The 16023-nt window shown below is 47.2% G+C and overlaps 1 protein-coding gene across 2 annotated transcripts in view; it reads right to left on the bottom strand.

Annotated features, from left to right (window-relative positions):
* Positions 1–16023, bottom strand: part of KCNMA1 (potassium calcium-activated channel subfamily M alpha 1) — a 735999-nt gene that overhangs the window by 401702 nt on the left and 318274 nt on the right. The window lies entirely within an intron of this gene.

Below are 16023 nucleotides of genomic sequence, written 5' to 3'. Positions count from 1 at the left end.
CCTTAGAACTTCACTTCCTTCATGTGTGGAAAGGGGCACCTAAGGGAGAATTATTTCTTCGTGACCTTAATGCTATTTCACAATTACTTAAGGGCACAGACCCGTAATTGGGAGTTAGCTGTTTTCCTTTAACACTCAAAATAGGGCAAGTTTGTCCCTTAAAACTGAAAGTACTACGGTCATGAATGAAACCTGATGAAATTCTAGTCTTGTGGGAAGTTCCACTTTCTGACAGCCCTGATGGTGCCTCTCACAAAGAAAAACACAATGACTCTGCTTCTGAACAGCAGGGGACAAAAAGACTTAACCAGTACTCTTCAAAACCTGGAAGAGTCTGTGTCATCACAAGCTTGACTAAGCCCCGTCCTGTGAATTTACAGGGGAGAGGTTAACTGTTTGGAAAGCTGCAGCATATTTTTCAGCAGTGTCTCACGAGGCTGACTAGGAGTGGCCGTGGAAAGATGATCAGGAGATTCGACACACAGGATGTTCACCAGACGTACAGCATTTTTAAAATACGCCCTTCACCTACCGTCGCATTAGCGATTCAGACAGAAATCTTGGGAAGTTACACAGAGACGCCCTCCACCACTTTCCTCCCAAACTACAGCTTCCTGTGCATTTCTTTCCCATGAATTTAGCGCCAGCTCCCACAGGCTGTCACCTTCCAGTCTGCAATTCGATCGAAGTAACTTCCAGAAATGTCCTAATTACAGGTGGGCATCACTGTTGTATTAGAGGCTTAAATAAAAGTCTCTGGACTTGAACCTGCAGAGATTTCCAATAATAAAAGGTACTTAGGGAGCACCAGTCAACCCTAACATTTAAATGGGAAAAATTGTTGCAGCTCAAAATTCAATCCTCGAGCAAAACTCTGAGGATAAGGCAGCAAAAGGTACCACCTCAGCAAAAAGAAAGAGCAAAAGAGGAAACAAAGAAAAAGGAAACACATGCACTCCATAAATTACCCACATAAATCAGTTTAGGCAGACTACAATTTTTTTTAAAGGCAGAAAAAACCCTTAAAGACAAATTCATGGAAAACGCACAATCACTCCTTTAGCAGGGCAAAGTGTCACAACGACAAGGAGATATATTAATAAGTGGCCAACCACTGCACTTGCTCCAACCAAATTCTTCCATGGAGGATAGTCAGCAGGAGGAAACCTGAAAATCAAGGCAGAAGCTGGGACGAGCCAGGGGTGGGACCTGGAATAGGGGCCACCTGGGCCACCTCCCAGTTTGGGGGGGGGGCAGGAATGGGAAAGGAACCAACATTATCAAGCCTCATATGTGCTAGTGCTCTACTTGGAGTGTTTCTTTCATTATTTCATGTTCCCTCCAAGGCGTTCCACCCTACAGACAAATAGATGCTCCTATGCGTTGAATCAATTCCCCAAGGTCACCAGACAGAGATCATAGGGAATGTGGTCCCTTAACATCCTGAGGCCATGTATAAATCCAGGACTCTGGGAAGGGTCCCAAACGTTACAAATTTTAAAACTGAACGAAGGAATGAAAGTTTAAAACTGTCTTCAAAGGAATTCCTCAAGTAACATAATTCTGCACATATAAAAGAATCAGCGGGCTCGGATTAAAGGACTCAGGAAAGAAAGTTATTTTCAGAAATAAGAATCCTTTTCCCTCCCCCGGGACTAGGGCAGCAGAGAGAGAAGACACACCAGGCTCAGAACCCATCAGGCCAAGGCCTCAGAGCTGCTCCCTCTCAGGTCTGGCTTTTTAACAGGGATCCGCCCGATGAGAACTGCTATCAGTAGTGATATGTGTGGACTGGTGTATGCCATTCATTCATCCATTCGACAGCAACTTATTGAGGACCTATTACGTGCCAAGGACTCCAGAGATGCTGGGGATGGAGCAAGGTGCCAGTCATGTGCATCCTCAGATCGATTCCCCACCTTTCCCCTGCCGTGTTTTTGGTGACAGCGGTAACCTCCACAGATTATGTTTCCCTGGTGGCAGCCTTGACAACTGGTTCACAGCTGGCTTCCGCCAATGGGAGCACTAGGGGCGCCGGAGGGCCGAGGGAAGGAGAAGCTGGCGAGGGCTTGTTCTTCTGCTGCCTTCCTCTCCTTCTCCCTTTCCATCAGGTGGTGCCTCCAGCAGTGAAGTGGAATCACCATTTCCATCCCTGGTCCCTCCAGGCCCAGGTTATCTTCTCTTCCTAACCTCTGGGTGGTCCTGTGGTGGCCTAGTTGACCTTTCTGCTCTTCCTAAACCCAGGTACCTAGTTCCCCACATTAAATTCCCTCTCTCGATCCACCCTGTTTTCCTGACTGGACTCTGACCCCTACAGGCATTGAAGACGACTAACCAGATCCCTGCCCTCTTAGAACTTACATTCCAGTGGGGAGAAACCCAAAGGGCAAGAAAACAATCAAATTAACAAGTAAGTAGTAGCTCCTGGCTGTGTTAAGGGTTATGAAGGAAATCAACAGCAAAGTGGCAAGAGTCAGGGGCACAGGCTATATCAGATGGCAAGGGGACATCTCCCCAAGATCTGAACAACATAGTGGCATCTACCTATGAAAGACCAGGGGAAGAGCACTCAGGCAGAGGAAACAGCATGACAAAGGTTGTGATGCAACCACTAGCTTGGTGTGTTTAAGGAGCCACAATCGCTTTGGCCAAGGTATTAGAGAATGTCCCTTATTGCCCATTGAGAGATTCTCAAATCCCCCTCCCCCAAATTGCTTCCCTATCCAGATACATTACCCCTTCCAAAAGACATCTAAGCATCGCCGTAATCAACTTGCACAAAGGAGGACATAGGGGACAACCACAGCCCCTGAAATGGGTTTTGGTCCCCTTGATGACAGCTCCAGCGTGTTCTGAGGTCAAAGGAAAGGAGAGGTAAACACCTGTGTGCACGACAGCCTGTCACTCAAAGGTCCTGACGGCCGCCCCTCACCCCACCCCGTCAACCATTTTGGAAGGTTCCTGGTGGAAAGATAGGTGCACACCAGCATACCCTTGCATGCCGAGGGGGTCCAACAGACTGTCCAGACTCTGGGAGTCAGACCCTCTCACCTGCCCCCTTGGACCAGCAGTGCTTTGCTCTGCTTCCCAGTTCTTTCTCTGCTACATCAGCCGGCCTCTTTCTCATTTCCTCAAAGTGACAAATGTATGCTGCCAAACAAGGCTGCGGGAAAGGAGGAACGAGAAACGCAGCCCCCATCACGCCTTCTTTCCCGGAATGCTACTAATCTGGCATTTAGGTTGTTTGCTCCTTTAATCAGAATGCCATTAAGAAATCCTACCGGGTTTCTGTACACAGTTTTTCTCTAATGAAGCATCAAATCTCTTTCACAAATAATAGCTGTTTCACATCCAAGCACGCTGGCCCCCAGGCAGCCAGTGGGGCTGCAATCTCTGGCACATGCAGTGCCTCTCTCAGGTCTGTTCCTTCCAGAACGGCCCACCACCCTGGTCCTCAAGTCAAAGTCTCAACTCTGTCTGGCTCTAGCAATCTGGAGAGACAAAAGCAATTGGCAGTTTTCAAGGAGACAGTGTCATGTCCCCAGCATCTGACATAGCATCTTGGAACGGGATTCTTCGTGAATATACTTTTGAATGTCCATGTCCCTCCTGGTTGCAACTCTGGGTCCAGGTCTGCAGTGGCTGACCCAGCGGGGGGTGACTTGTAAATCCTGGACTGAACCCCTGCAGATTGAGGGTGGACATGGTCAGAAATAAGTCTACAATGAGGTGTCCCAGGGGTGATCAGGAACGGACACAGCAGGGCCCTGCTAAGCTTGCCATTTGGCCACACCCAGGGGCCACAGTCTCCAAGTACATGTTGATATATTCCTCTTGGAAGGCAATGTGGCAATAACTATCTAGGTTTAAGATGCACATAACCTGGCACCCGACAATGCCGCTTGTAGGAGATTACTCCATAGATAAACTGGCACATGTGTGCAAAAAAAAAAAAAAAGTAAGAAGGCACTTGTTATAACATTGTTTGTTACAGCAAAAGATTAGAAACAACCATAAGGTCTCTGAACAAGGGGCTGGCTGGTTGCATATAGTCTGATACATCAATGCAATGGAAAACTATGTAGCTGTTAAAAAGGGTAGGTACAAAATCCTGCTAAGAACAGATCATTAAGAAATATAGTAGTATGAAAATGAGCTATCATCGTTTTTTTAAAAATGGGAATTGTACATATATGCACATGTATATGTGCATATATACTTGTATATGCATGCATTCTTACCAGAAGGATACACTAGAAAATGATAATGAACACAGTTTTCACCTCTGGGAAGAAGAAATGGGCAAATGGAGCACTACAAACCAGGGGTGAAGACACATTTTTAAGTAGGTTTTTGGGTTTTTTTGGGTTTTTTTGCAAGTACATTTTATCTCTTAAAAACAGTTTTTTAAAAGAGCAAATGCAGTGCTCCCTGAGGCTTTGGTGAATAAAACAGAGAAATCACTGACTGGAAGTTGGGGTAGACAGGATAACAGTCCCCCAAAGATGTCCACATCTTAATCCCCAGAACCTGTGAATGTCACCTTACATGACCAAAAGGACTTTTCTGGTGTGATTAAGTTAAGGCTCTTAAGATGGGGGAGATGATCCTGGATTATCCAGGTGGGCACTAAATGTAATCACAGGGTTCTTATAAAAGGGAGACAGGAGGCTCAGAGTCAGAGAAGGAGATGTGACAACAGGAGCAGAGGTCAGAGGGATGTGAGGAAGAAGCCATGAGTCAAGAAATGCTGGCGGCCTCTAGAAGCTGAAAAAGGCAAGGAAATGTATTCTCCGGAGGCTCCAGCCCTGCCGGCGCCTTGATTCTAACCCAGTGAGACTGATTCTAGACTTCAAACTTCCAGCACGGTGAGATAATAAGTTCGTGTTGTTTTAAGACACTAAGTTTGTGGTAATTTGTTATAGCAGCAATTGGAAACTAATACAGAAGTATACCTTTAAAACAGTCTAATTGATGTGTCAGAAGGGGGACAATCAGACAGGCTTACCCCAAGGGGCGGCTCGTCAGCCCTGACTGATCTTTCTGCTGGAGACATGACAACTTTTCCGTAACTTTCAGTTACAATAAAGTCTGACGAATGACAAACATCTCCCTTAGTCAGCCTGATACAGCCGCCATCCCCAGCCCCCCACTGGGGTGAACTCAGCATCCGCCAGGCCTAACTGCTACTCTCTTAACAGGATGGCACCTCTACCTTAGCATGTGTCAATCCCATTTGTCAAGCAGGTGATTTGGAGATAGGAAGGAAACAGATGAGAGGTCCTACATGCCAACCTGCTGAATGGGGGTTATAAAACGTAAGAGGAATGTCTAGGGGGCTCATATGGAGAGAAACAAAGCTCTTTCAGGGGCTCTGGAGAAGCCTATTGTGAACCTGAACTTCCCTCTGCCTTTGAACCATTCACCTGACTGCACTCAAGACATCTAAAGAGGATGTAGACCTGTCTCGTTGTTCCAGAAGTTAAGACCACCCCCCACTATTCGACTGAGGACCTAGGCTGGAGGCTTTGCCGAGATACAGAGGAGACGGTGGGAGGCAGAGTTTATAATCACAGCCTTCTGGCTTCCAGAGGACCACAAAACCCAACACAGAGTCCCACTGTCTCTTGTCCCAAGAATAGAGCCAAAACAGGTGGCTCTACCATATCCAACATAATGCAACGTGGAGCCCAATCACTTGTCTCAATCCACATTTCATCTACAGGATGCTGTTGCCAAAATTATTAGGTATTTTAAACACGAGATTACTAAAGAGCTAAAGATATATTATAATAGCAAGAACCTCAATGGAAATGTTAGAGCTATTTTTTTTTCCTCTGCTTGGGGAACACAAGCCTTTATCATTTTCTTTCATTCAAGTGACAACTTCACCCAAGCTCCATGGTTGCCATGTACGGTGCATGGTGCTGCTCTGGTGATTTATAACCCATTGAATCATCATCTCATCAAGTCCAAGGAGATTAGTACGTGAACCCACTTTGTAAACTGTAAGGCACTGCGCACGTGTCTGGTGGCGAGACTAGTAAAGCTCTAAATACACACATAATTAATTTGGCTGTGCTCTAAGACAGATGGTACAAAAACAGACAGCCTTTACCTATGAGAGGAAGGGGAGAAAAAAAATAAAACCCACTTGCTTGTTCAGCCAGGTTATACCTGCTCTCCCATTCCTCAGCCTCTTTATTGCCAGGATCTGAACATCACAGGTGTGGAAAAAGGAAGATGCACTTCCTCTCTGTTAATTTCTCCTGCCTGGACTCCAAAAGGGAAACCCAAAAAAAGAGAGCTGTGCATTAATTGGCTCCCTAATGAATGCACACAGTGGTCCCAGTAGCGACACCAAGTGACGCTGACTAACCCTCAGGGCAGCAATTGGCATCCATCCCAAAGGCCTTCAGCTTACCATTTCCTCCCAAGGCAGGCCCTCGAAGTTGTCAAAGAAACAAAAACAAAAAAAAACTAGCAACCTCTACTTGTGCAGCCAAACCAGCTTCATGAATTGTCTCAGAAGAATTTAACGACTGTAAACTAGTGTGCTCTGCAAACCAGAGAAAGCTTGTCAACAAGGAGAACGAAGGGGCCTCAAACGCCTATCTGAGTCAGGACGAAGGAGTTCTCAGAGGGGCCACCCGAACCATCAGAAATAACCAAGAAGCGGGACTTCCCTGGTGGCACAGGGGATAAGAGTTCCCAATGCAGGGGGCCCAGGTTCAATCTCTGGTCAGGGAACTAGATCCCACATGCATGCTGCAACTAAGAGTTCGCATGCCACAACTAAGAGTCCACATGCCGCAACTAAGGAGCCGGCGAGCCGCAACTAAGACCCGGTGCAACCAAATAAATAAATAAATACTTTAAAAAAAGAAGAAGAAGAAATGCTGCAAGCCCAAACAAAAATAATTTAAAAAAAAGAAAGAACCAAGAAGCGTATTAAAAATGGAAGTTTAGGCTCCACAAAACATCCTGTAATGAGGAAGAGGAGTGTAGCTCTACTGAAAAAAATCCCCAGGTGATTCTAACAGCCAGCTGAGTTCAGGCCCTACTGAATCAGATGACCTCCCAAAGGTCCCCTCACTTAAGGCTCCCTGCCACTCTCTGCCTGATGGCCAGCAAGTCTAGAGAGGAAGGGGCCTCAGCATCCAGGGGTGCCCTTTCCAGTGCCCAATGGAGTGATGGCCACCAAACCCACAGCCACTCCGGGCTCCCATTGTGTGGGGGCAGGGAGGACAGTCTGTAGGAGATCTTCCCCGTGGGCAGCTGGGCAGAGATGATCCTCGATACCCACCCTCCAGGCACCCAAGGAATCTGCACCCCAGAGCATCAGATGGGCCTCCCTGTTTAAGGAGTAATAAGGCAGTCTTTGGAATAACCGATTTTGTTGTTGTTGTAGCTCTTTCCCCACATACATCTGCTCTCCAGCTGGCTCTACAGTCACGCAGGCTTATTGCACAGGGGATCTTGGGGGCTATTTTTTTTTTTTTAACATTGATTTGCAGAGCCTGCAGACGGTGATAATTTAGATTGTGTGCTTTGGGGAATGTGATAGGGACCACACCCTCCAACCCCTTCCCACCCCACTTTCTGCTGCCACCCACATCCCTCATTTAAACATCACTGTAATGCCAGCTGCATGTGTTGATTAAACATTCCCCCCAATCTGAAATTCTCCCCACAGAGCAACGTTTTAAGGCTTCCAGCGAGGGTCTCAAGGAGCTGCGGCTTTTCCAGCCCAAATGAGCAGCAAAAAGAGCTCCCTCACCAGGCTAGTGTCTGGATTTCCCATCTAGCCCATGCCTGGAGCTGCGTAACCCACTGGCCCTCCTCCAGTGAGCCGCAAAATGTTACTTCACATTCTGGGTCCAAATGGATGCTTTCTGAGAAGTCGGTGTAACCCATCAAGCTTTGGAAATGAGTTCAAGTTGTTTTTATACTTTCCATTACCCGGGTTGTTCTGGAATGCAGCTTCTAAGAGATGCAGTCTGCCTTCCTGTCAAGGAGCTCTCAAGAAAAGGGAAAACAAAGGAGGCGAAATCTGTGCCAGAGGGCCTGGGGTCGGGAACTCAGAGCTGTTGGTTCCCGGTCAGCCCGCCGCCCTCCTGCATTTCCACCACGCTTGTTGGAGCAAACCGCCAGGGAAAGCACAGACTTTCTCCTGAAAGCACAGCAGCAAACACCCCAGAGCTAGAAGGACCTCAAATTCCTTCTCCTTCATCCTCCTCCATCAAACAGGTCCACTACACTGATTCTTCACAAAGCTGTGAACAGAGGTGAAAGAGCCGCTGGGAAGGGGAGCAGAGGCCCCGCTCACTTCCACCAGCTCCTCTCCTAGGGCAAGTCTCCACCAGCTCACACTGAGCCCCTGTGGAATTAGAAGAAACAAACCCTTTGAGCTCAGGGCCTGGTGAGGGACTCAAACCGGATTTTCACACCCTCTCATGTCCTCAGCCAGGTACCCTTGTGCAGCGCACAACAGGAGCAACCGTATAGTACAGTCCTGCCTCATTAAGGGAAAGCCATCTCCCTGGGCTCTGGAGAAGGAGAGAAACCTGAGAAAGTGCAGCCTTGGCTCTCACTACATTTTCTGTGCTACTTCTGAAAACCAAAATTCAATTCAAATCCCAGTTCCATCACTGACCAGTTCTGTGACTTGGATCAGATTATTTAACCTCTCTGTTCCTTAACTCCCTACCCCATAAAACAGGAAGATGGTAGCACTTATTTAGAAGGATTGTCGTGAGGATTAAATGAGCACATGTATTTGAATCACTGTCTCATTATGTTATTAGATCAATTCCAAGAGTCACATTTTCCAACACAGAATGATTGTGAAGTAGAGATTTATCTTACCATCAATGCATATTTTAATACATATTTAATATAGCATTTTTTTCCTATCCCTTTCGTCCAAAAAAAGCAGTTATTAAATCAGTGGTGCACCTTACTAAGCATTATATTTTAGAATCAAGGAAATTTAGGAAGGAAATATTTTATTCTATTTTTATTATTATTATTATTTATTTTTTTTTGGCCACGCCGCAGCTTGGGGAATCTTAGTTCCCAGACCTGGGGTTGAACCCGGGCCCCGGCAGTGAAAGCGCCGGTCCTAACCACTGGACCACCAGGGAATTCCCGGAAGGAAATATTTTAATGACCATTTCACGCATAGCAACAGATGCAATGTTCGTTCAAGACTCCCTTCATCTTGGGGAATTTTGCAGCTTAGTGCCACCCAGCCAGCATCTCCTTCCTTCCCCAGCCCCTCCAAACCCCTTCCAGTGCTCTCAAACCCAAACCCCTAGGAGCCTTGCAAGAGGAGCATGCCATCCAGTGGTTCTCAGCCCTGACTCTCCCTGGTGCCCTCGGGAGCTGGACCACCCCAGAGGTTCTGATTTTATTAGTGGGAGTGGGGTCTGGGCATCAGGATTTTCAAAAGCTCCCCAGAGGATTGGAACAGGATGCAGCCAGGATTAAGAACTACGACTCCGGTCCATCTCATCACCATCTGATGGTCTGATTCCCCCCGCCCAGCCTGGCAGTTAACAATAGCTGGCAGCCTCCTCCCAAATTCCAGGAGAATGGCAGCCCTCAATAACTTAGGTCACAGACCACCACAAAAAAGGACAGCTTCTTCCTCAGACAGGGCCTCTTTCGTTTTGAGATGAGGTTAAGACCTTGAAGGCAAATTTAAGCTCGGAAATGAGGAAACCTACCTTAAAAAAAAAAAAAAAAAAAAGACCCCTTCTTTCTAGCCAGCTAAGCTGAGATACCTGGATATTAACCTATTTTGAATTTCATGGAAATCTTTTGACTTACAAATGATCTAATTCTCGAAACCAACCTTTGCTGAGAATGCAAGACAACTTTTATGCTGTCTGGATGCCATAAGAAATGGTGAACCGTAAGGATTAATTGTCAGAAGCAGATTTCTTCTAACATTTTAGGTAAATCTGTTTCTAGGTAAACAAGATCCACTCTTGAGGGATTTTGTTTTCCCTCTTGCATCCATGCCAAGCTTTTCCCTTTATTGCAGACCTTGTTTCCCCTCCATCTTCTCCTTTCAGAGGTACACTCCAGCAAATTATAAACATTCCTCACTTCACCAACCACAAAGATACCACCCCGTGTTGAAGAATTAGTGTGAGCTGGCTTCCACGGGACTTTAATTGACCCCCTGGGGGGGGTGTGCATGTAATTCCATGTGTATCCAGCATTAGAAACTGTGATTGGGCACTAAATGTTTAATTCTCTGAGAAACTGGCAAAAGCTACAAGAGGCATCCAAGATGCTTTTAAATCACAATAATGCGAACACCTCACAACGGCTTAGTGTTTTCAAGCCACCGGAAAGCAGGGTCCCAGAGAGCCAGGGGAGCTCAGGGGCAAATCCAAACCAATTGAAGCCAGGCAGGGTGGCCTCTCATCCCAGAGTCCAGGGCCTGGAAGCAGAGTTGCAGTGGGCCCGGTGGAGAAGAGCTACCAAATATTGAAGGCACACTGTGTGCCAGGAGTTGGGTTGGGTCCTTTATATAGTACTTTGCCATTTAACTTCCTTGTCACCAGGAGGCAGGTCATCGCAGACCTGGGATTCAGCCCCGGTCCCTCTGACTTCCAAGCCTCTTTCCACAAAAAGGTGGAGCAACTTGCTCCCCACCCACAGATCCAGACCTGGGGAACAGGGTGTTTCAATGAATTCCAGAAGCTCTTGGTTGAGAATTCTGTTTTTGCACCTTTGTATTGCTCCCCGCCTACACTGTTCCTTAAGCACTTAACTAATGATGTCCTGTGACCAATCTTGTGTTCAAATCCCCACTCCACCGCTTAGAAGCTGTGTAGCCTTGGGCAAGTTATCTAACCTCTCTGGCGTCAATTTCTGGCCTCAGCTTCAAAAATGAAATAATAATACCCACTATGCTACGAACATTAAATGAGTTCATTTATGATGGCAGTTAGAAGAAGGAACAAGAATTGGCTGTTCCCTCTCACCATTACTGATATGATGAGAGAACTGTCTGTCTCTCACTGAGCTGTGAGACAGCTGTCTGCCTTTTCAAGGGTGTGTGTCTTGTAAACTCCTTCAGGGCAAGTCTTGTTTTTCTTTTATCCCCTCAGGGCTTAGCTCACTGTAGGTGCTTAATAATCACTGTCTCATATTAGATTCTGAAGTCTAATGAGGTCACTTTCCTAAACTGAAGGGACGACTTTTTTTTTTTTAAACAAGTTTGCAATTTTTTTTAAAATTTATTTATTTTGGGCCGCACCGCACGCACGGCATGCGGGATCTTAGTTCCCTGACCAGGGATCAAACCCGTGTGCCCTGCAGTGGACGCACGGAGTCCTAACCACTGGACTGCCGGGGAATTCCCTGCAGGGACTTCTGACAAACTTCTACTACTAAACCCAGCTATCCACTTCCCCACCTGTAACCCCCATTCTAGAAAAATCCATAGAGATGTCAGTGTAAATCTTACGTTGCCACTGGGTCTCCACAACTTTCCAGTGTGGACCAAAGAAGGCACGTTCCCTCCAATACTAGGCTCTAAACCTGCCACTCAGTGTGGCCTCCAGACCAGGGGCACCAGCACCTCCTGGGAGCTGGTTAGAAATGCCAATTCTTGGCGCCCAGCCTATGGAGTCAGAAGAGCTGGGGCTGAGGAATAGAAGCTATTTCAACAAGATGGCAAGGCAACTTTCATAAGACTTATGAAGCTGTAGACCCCTAGTTTGACACCCTGGCTGCACATCAGAACCATCTGAGAGAGATTTTAAAGACACTAAGGAGCCGGCCTCACTCGCAGAGATTCTGATTTAATTGATACAGGGAGTTGGGGTTTTCAAAAGCTCCCTGAGTGTTCTAATGTGCTCTGACAGAGAACTTCCTCACCAGCCCTTGTTGGTCCACACCACCCCATCAAAATGTCTTGGCCACGTTCCTTTATATTTAAACGACTGGCTCCTAAAAATCTATGTGGTCCTGAGAAAGTGCAATTATAATTTCAGGTCTTCAAAGACAAGCTGTGTAACCTTGGGCAATAGCATTTTAGCAAATACTTATGTAGTACCTACTATATTCCAGAAACTGTTCTAAATATATGTTAACCCAAGAGTATTATCTATTAACAACCCTATGATATAAGTACTAATACTACCCACATTTTATATATGAAAAAACTAAGGAACAAAGAGGCTAAGTAACTTGTCCAATCTAGTGAATTCAGACGCTGAGCCCATGGACTTGGGGTCTGTGCTCTTAACCATGAAGCTATACTGTTTCTTTATCAGCAATAATATTGAGAATCATATTCACTCAATCTACTCATTTTCAGCTCTATTGACTTCATCACATTATTAGCTTTTCATATTAAATTAGTTAGGTTATTATCCTTTCTTATCTTCCATATCAGAGATAGGGCCAGCTGTTTGACAGATGTCTTCATGCCTTGACCCAAAGGAGCAACAAACACAGACATTTCAGGCCAATGCTAAGGAATCAATGGGACATGTTGATGGACCACAGGAACATAATGGGTCCTTCATATCACACCTCAGCTGCCTGATTTTCCCCTCTCACGGAGCAGGACTGTCTCATCATCCAGAAATATATGAAGGGAAAATGGCAGAAGAGAAAGTAGGAAAGAGGGAGAATGAGGCCACAATCTTCACCCTGCAGGCATCTTCCTCAACTAGGGAAGGTATTTGAGAATAACTGAATGTGATTAGCAAGTGATTGGAAAAATAATATTATCTTGCCATCTGTTATGGCTTAGCAATAGCTAACCAGCATGTCTTAGAGACTCTAAGGTCTCTGGAAATGATCCCACTCAAGTCCCCCATTCACTATGAGTCACACCTCCTGTCTTCAGCTCCACAAGAGAAGGACCCCGAGTACCAGGGTCTCCACACACTCTCTGCCCTGGTCCTTCAGATCTCCTCAGTCAGTGCCTAAGGCCAGGAGCAGGCAACGCTGACAGCCAGCTGGAGAAGGACTCTCTCCTTATTTGCTTGGTTCTGGAGAATGGGTCTTCCAGGCAAGGCCAATGTGTGCTGTGATGGTAAAATGACTTAGGGAGGACATTTTGGGGTGAAGGGTCAAAGAAATATTTGCCTTTGTCTTAAGTCACCCAGAGGTGATGGTGGCCGGCTGCCTGATCTTGGTCCTTCCCGGCCCCTGAAGAACGCAGCACTTGAATCCAGAACAGTTCGAGCCATCAACATTTGCCCAAAGGGCAGGATCGACCTCAGCTACTTAAAGATGTTACCCCTGCTCTTCTGGCTCTGAAATGTGCGGTGGGGTAAGTTCCAGAAACACCGATTTATGTCTGTGCTCCCTGTAGGCTGCTCACATCCAGCAAGCGGTTTTAACAAGAAGATTTTTGCAGACGGGAAAATATAGGTGGTTTGATGACAAAGGCCCTTCTTCTGGTTCATTGGGATTCCTAAAAGAGATGGGTGGTGGAGAGGACTTTTGGGAGCACCACACAGAGAGGTAGAGGCAGAAGAAGCCTAAAGAGAAGTAGGAGGTGAGCAAGAGATTCACATCCTCCGGGTGCAGGGAGACAGCAGTGAGGGGGTGACTTCATGGTACCCTGGGGAGGATGTACCACTGATACAAGTTTCCTGTCTGCCCAGAAACTCCCATGCTCCGTGGGCAACACAGATGCGGCAGAGCCCCAAACCCAAAAGGACTCGGATGTCACAATAAGAATTTCAGCAAGGACCAGGTGCACACATGTTAGTGTCCAGAAGCCTGGGACTGGATGCTTTCTGAGACCCAACAGCTTTGCCCAACCCAGAGTAGGGGGAACTCCCCCAAGTAAACATGTAGATGAAACTTAGTCAGATTTCAGTTAATGAGAAGATTAAAAACTAGAAATGATTTTGTTTGCACACCTACACTGGTGAAGTGAAGCACCCACTACAAGTGCTACAGTTATGGATTAATCAACCACCCAGTGTCCGCCTGGGTCTGCCTGATTCTCTCCCAGAAAAGCCCACCCATTTGTATTTCCATCCATCAGGTCCAGCTACAGCACCATGTCTTCCACGAAGCCCTCCCATAGCCCCAGCTCTCAAGGTTCTTTCCTTCTGCCTATGCCACGCAAAGCATATATTACATTCCACCTCGTGTAAATGGTGGTATTATTTCTGTGACTTTGGTTCACCTCACCAATGCGAGAGCAAACTCCTGGAAGGCAGAGCCCATGACATCATTTTTTCTCCTCTTCTGCCTAGCAGAGGGCTGGGCCCAAAGCATACGCTCACTAAAGCCCTAGGCTAACGGAAGGAACAGATCTCTGCTCAAAGCACGGAGCCCAAACTTGAACTCAAAAGGTGCTCTTTGGAAGGTGAGCTGCGGCAGGGCGGCCCTGGCAGGTATGGTCCTTTCCCCAAAAGAAGCTGGGCTCTTGCAGACCCCAGAGACTGGCAGGATTGCTGCACCTCAAATGCGGCATTAGGGGAAATGTCATTACCTCCCTCCTCTAATTGCCCAGAGAGTTAAACAACAGGCAGACCTCATCTGCATATAGGCAGGCTGAGGGCAAGGCCAAGTACAATTCCCGCAATAAATGTTTAAAGCACCTTCTCAAAAGCAAATCCAACCAACACCACCTAAAGGACCCACCTTCCCATCCTTTGCCCCTCTGCAGCTCCAACCTCCTGTTTGATGCAAAGACTCCAGAGTCACCTAATGCACTGATGCACTTAATTTGGTCTCCAAAGAAACCTCCAAGATAGAACATGTGCAGGCAGAGAATAAAGACTTCAAAGAAGACCTGGTAAAGGCAGACATTGGTTCACCTCTGCATCAGCTTTTGGAGGAATGCCTCCAATGACTGCCCAAAACACGGAGGGGAAGCCCTCTATGTGGAGGGTACAGGAGTTGGTCAGGCTACTGGGAAGCAAGTATATCTAGTGCTGTCCAGGCAAGGCCTCCTCCTCTTTCTAATGGGTCTATCAGCACAAGAACCGTCAACACTGTTCAACTGAGACATGCTTTGCGTCTGTGCTGGTAAAATGATGATGATTAACAACAGTGATAGGCTTTCTCGTGTATGATCTTACCAAATCCCTCCACGATCCCTGGGCTCAGAGAAAGTGGCAGAGAGAAGGCAGGGACCACATCTGCCTGCCCCATGCTGCAATGCCCAGGCCTGGCCCAGTGTCAGCACTTGACAGACAGTAAATACCAGCAGAAAAAATAAACATTCCCATTTTAGAGATGAGGCCATTTTACCATCTAAGCTTAAACGACCTGCCCAAGGTCACAGAGCAAATTAGGAAACTTGAGTTCCAATCTCATACCTTCCATTTTACTCAAAGACCTATGTAGTTATATTCTTGAAGCAGTGATGAGGAAAAGGAGGAGGAGGAAGAAGAGGAGGAGGAGGAATAAGAGGAAGAGGAGGAGGAGGAAGGGAGGGAGGAGGGGGAGGAAGGGGAGGAGGAGGAGGAGGAAGGAGAGGAGGAGGAAGGGGGAGGAGGAGGAAGGGGGAAGAGGAGGAAGGGGGAGGAGGAGGAGGAAGGGAGGGAGGAGGAGGAGGAAGGGAGGGAGGAGGAGGAGGGGGAGGAGGATGAGGGGGAGGAGGAGGAAGGGGAGGAGGAGGAGGAAGGGGAGGAGGAGGAGGAAGGGGAGGAGGAGGAGGAAGGGGAGGAGGAGGAGGAGGAGGAAGGGGAGGAGGAGGAAGGGGAGGAGGAGGAAGGGGAGGAGGAGGGAGGGGAGGAGGAGGAAGAAGAGGAAGAGGAAGGGGAGGAGGAGGAGGAAGAGGTGGAGGAGGAGGAAGGGGGAGGAGGAGGGGGAGGAAGGGGAGGAAGAGGAGGAAGAGGAGGAAGAGGAGGAAGAGGAGGAAGAGGAGGAGGAAGGGGAGGAGGTGGAGGATGCTAATGGTAATGTCAGCAGCAAATATACCCAGTGCTGGTGAGGTACAGGCCCTAGAGGCACTTTTCTCATGTAATCCCCACAACAACCCTATAAAATAGGTCCCGGTCTTCCCCATTTACAGGTGAG

This window comes from Eubalaena glacialis, chromosome 1 (genome assembly GCF_028564815.1).
Source record: "Eubalaena glacialis isolate mEubGla1 chromosome 1, mEubGla1.1.hap2.+ XY, whole genome shotgun sequence".
NCBI lineage: Eukaryota > Metazoa > Chordata > Mammalia > Artiodactyla > Balaenidae > Eubalaena > Eubalaena glacialis.
Note: the sequence above shows the minus strand (reverse complement) of the source record. Positions and strands in the feature narration are given on the sequence as shown.